General features: G+C 49.2%; 1 non-coding gene across 1 annotated transcript; it reads right to left on the bottom strand.

Moving 5' to 3' along the window:
• Nucleotides 1-206: 206 nt before the first annotated feature.
• LOC116942730 (U6 spliceosomal RNA) lies at nt 207-309 on the bottom strand. The gene has a single exon (XR_004402849.2). It is a non-coding gene; the product is annotated as a U6 spliceosomal RNA (small nuclear RNA).
• Between the last annotated feature and the right edge of the window lie 3,647 nt (nt 310-3,956).

Here is a 3,956-nt window from a genome sequence, read left to right as displayed (position 1 = left end):
CAGCAGCACCACAATTACTCAAGTGTGAAATTTACTTGTTTGGCGTGGCAACGATATAAATATGTTGGCATCGTGCTCTACTTAAAGAAAGAAATCGTGAACATTAGAAATGCACTTCAGATGTCCAATTTCATTTTAAACTTAGCAACTGGTTGGCGGCTGCACCACTAATACCACTACCACCACTACAATCACCGTAGGTCAGCAGCCATGGGGAACGCTTCACGAATTTGTGTGTCATCCTTGCGCAGGGGCCATGCTAATCTTCTCTCTATCGTTCCAATTTTAGTGTATGTACTGCCGGACAACGAGCCATGGAGTGGGATAGTTGGAGGGCAAACCTTAGAGGTCGTATGTCAACTTTTGCAAAAGCTGTGGGATCCGGCCCGAAGAAGGAAGCAATGGCGACGTGTGGTGACATCAACAGAACTGGCCATGAAGTCATTTGTTCTTGACGAAACAATTTTAACCACCTTCGGTAATACAAGTTTATAAACTGCCCGATGGTATCAGCTGAGTAATTGAAGGAGCAGGGGGTGCTTAGGATCACCGGGTATGATTTGACCATCGCCGTTTACAGCACACAGACTGTCGCTTGAATCAGTCGTGTGGCGTGATGGACACACCTTGAATATGATGATGATGATGATTATTAAACTGCCACGATAACATAATTACCCGTAGAGTATTATTTCAAAATGCAGTCACGCGCCAGTACATTTCTGCTCAAAATCAGCGTTGGGTGGTCCTCATCTTCACCGGGGGCCCTCCGAGTCAGTGCTGGAAACCCCACAGCTACAGCATGAGCCACTCTCTCCATCGGACAATGGCTTGTGACTTCCTACAGAGTGGCTCTCTCTTTAGCGACCTCAGAGGGGTAATGGGCCGAGTCGACCACCGACAGACGTGTGTACTCACCACCACAAAGTCACTTTGAATCTTACCTATAAACGTAAAAAAATTGTGTCTGTCCGTCCGTCTGTCTGTGGACGCAAAATGCGAAGGATTTGGCTCGCAAACCGAGGGGTTTACGTTTTTAAAAAGTAGCCAGGTAACAGCGCTATTCCGTTTTCCCATTGGTCAACTTTAAAGTAGTTAAATTAACAATTTAGTGCTATTTATTATTATTATTAAATTATTTTCTCGCGCCGCTCCGTGAGCGCTAAAGCTGCCCGAGGGTTGCCGCTAGCAATGCACACACGTCATTGGTGGAGAGGGGGGGGGGATTTCTCATTCACGTTTAAAATGCAAAAAATATACACACAACGCTGAGGTAAATTCATCAAAGTGTCATGTCCTCTTCTCCCCCCCACCTCAATGTGTGCACTTACTACTATAGGGTCGGTATACTAATATTATAGCGATTAGATAGTATTATTGTAGCGTGGGTGGGGGGATGGTGGGGGGGGGGATCTAGCAGCCCAGCCCCCAGGCTGCCAAGGTGCCACCTCGGCCGGCTGGGAAATCTAGGCGAGGCCGGCGGCTCTGCACGGGACTAGGCCTCACCACAGCAATGTTAAGTTCTATTTTCATGCTTCTTTCGCTAAACTCACGTAGATAGAAAACTAATATTTAAAAAATGAGTTTAGAAATATTAAAATATTAATGTTTGTGTGTAGACAACTAATATTTCCAAATTAAGTTGGTAAATATTAAAATAATGATGTGTGTCTAAGTCCTTGCGTACGTGTGGATGTATGTATGTGTGTGTGAGTCGATGTGTGTGTGGTACAGAAACAATGGGAGGCTGATCGATGCCTGAGTGCCGTCAAGGGATGGCTTCCTATTGGTCAACCACGCTATGTATGCCGACGACCTCAGCGGAGGAGTTGGAGGCGCTGCTACTGAAACTGGAGTGTGCCACTAAGAGGTGGGGCCTTTTCTAGATTTGAAGCTTTCGTGACTGCAAGGATCCATACTCTTTGGTTCTATTCGGTAAAGTCACGTAGGTAAAAAAGGCCGCTTGTGTTGTGGCCGAAACGTCGTGATTTTTGTTTTATTTTTTACCTACGTGACTTTACCGAATAGAACCAAAGAGGTGGGGCCTTACCATCAGCCCCACCAAAACGAAGCACCTGCCTGGGTATTTTGTACCATCGGGCACTCCACCCCCACAACTCCCAATCGGTGATGGGGCAGTTGTGGAGAGAGTGGAGAGTTTCCCATACCTGGGCAGTGTGCTCATGACCGGCTCCAGTTTAACAGCAGAGGTCTCACTCCAAATCAGTCGAGTGGCATTATCTTTTCATCGGTTGCGTAACGCTGTGTGGAAGCTACCTGGTCTGTCACTCTGCATGAAGCTTCGGGTCTTCTCGGCCACAGTTATTCCCTCCCTTCTCTACGCTTGCGAAACGTGAACCCCCCTAATGGAACATCTTCGCCGGTTAGAAACATTTAGGCTGGCCTGCCTACGATCTATCCTGGGTTTAACTAGGCTGGATTGTGTGCGGAGCTCACAAATCCTCGAAAGATCTGGACAAAGTCCCATCGATGACCACCTCCGGCAGGCAAGGCTGCGTTGGCTGGGCCATGTAGCCCGCACGCCCAATCACCGCATGCCCAAACAACTTTTTTTTTCGGCCGGATCGATGGAGCTAAACGGGCACGGCACAGGCTAGAGAAGAGATGGAGTGACGTGGTACAGGAGGATGTGGAGCTGATTGGACTTGCCGATGACTGGTACCAGCGGTGTCAAGATCGGCCTCTGTGGAGGAGGCTTGTGAAGGATGCTACTGGGCAGTTGGAGGCAGTCGCCCTCCAACAACAACAGAGGGTGGAGGAGCGACACTCACAACAACGAGCGGAGCGCCGGGTGGCTAAAGCACAGCAAGTAGGCACAGTAGGGGGCACAGGTGGTGCATCAGCCAGTCATCTCGGTCATCTCAGTCAGTCGACTCGTGGCACCTGGGTCTGCCCCGTGACCTCCTGCCAGCGGGCATTTGACACTTCACGTGGCCTCAAGGTGAACATGGCCTGGCACAAGCGTCCTGGTGACATCACCGCCACTTAGTGGCGAATGGCGGTTGTTGTTGTTGTGTGTGTGTAAGTCCAAGTGTGTGTGAGTCCATTAGTGTGTGTGTGCGTCGATGTGTGTGTGTAAGTCCATATGTGCATGTGTAAGTCGGTGCGTGTGTGTGTGGGTCCATTTGTGTGTGTGTAAGTCGATGTGCGTGTGAGTCGCTGTGTGTATAAGTCGATATGTCTGCGTGTAAGTCGATGTGTGTGTGCCTTTATGTGCGTGTGTGAGTCTATGTGTGTCAGTCGATGTCTGTGTGTACGTTGATGTGTGTGTGTGAGTCCGTGTGTGTGTGAGTCGTGGGGAGCGATAGTGTAGCAGTTAGCGTGCTGCGCTATGAACCCGGCGACACGTGTTCGATTTCCGCTCACGGCCAACACCAGTGACGATTATCTTAACCGATCCCGGGCCTCCCCTAGGTCGACTCAGCCTCAAATGAGTACCTGGTGCAGTGTGTAAACCTTGTCACTAGGGAGACAAAGGCAGTCGGGCGTGGTGCTGGCCACCCACCCCCTCGTGTACCGTTACCGGCCTTCATAGGTGCTCGCTAACAGCACTTGCCCCTACAGTCTGTTAAGGCTATATGGGGGATATTTGTCTTTGTGTGTGTTAGTTCATGTGTGTGTAAGTCCATATGTGTGTGTTTCCATGTATGTGTGAGTCTATGTGTGTGCGTGCGTCGATATGTGTGTGTGTAAGTCCATGTGTGTGTGTGTGTAAGTCGATGTGTGTGCATGGGTCCATGTGTGTGTGTCTTAGTCGATATGTGTGTGTAAGTCCATATGTGTGTGTGTAGGTCGATGTGTGTGTGAGTCTATGTATGTGTGTGTGTGACTCGATGTGTGTGTGTAAGTCTATGTGTGTGTGAGAGTCGGTGTGTGTGAGTCGATGTGTGTGTGTGTGTAACTCCATGTGTTGGTGTCTAAAATAGATGTCTGTG

The sequence above is a fragment of the Petromyzon marinus genome, chromosome 15 (assembly GCF_048934315.1).
Source record: "Petromyzon marinus isolate PM22_M1 ecotype Great Lakes invasive population chromosome 15, UKy_Petmar_22M1.pri1.0, whole genome shotgun sequence".
Taxonomy (NCBI): Eukaryota; Metazoa; Chordata; class Hyperoartia; order Petromyzontiformes; family Petromyzontidae; genus Petromyzon; species Petromyzon marinus.
Note: the sequence above shows the minus strand (reverse complement) of the source record. Positions and strands in the feature narration are given on the sequence as shown.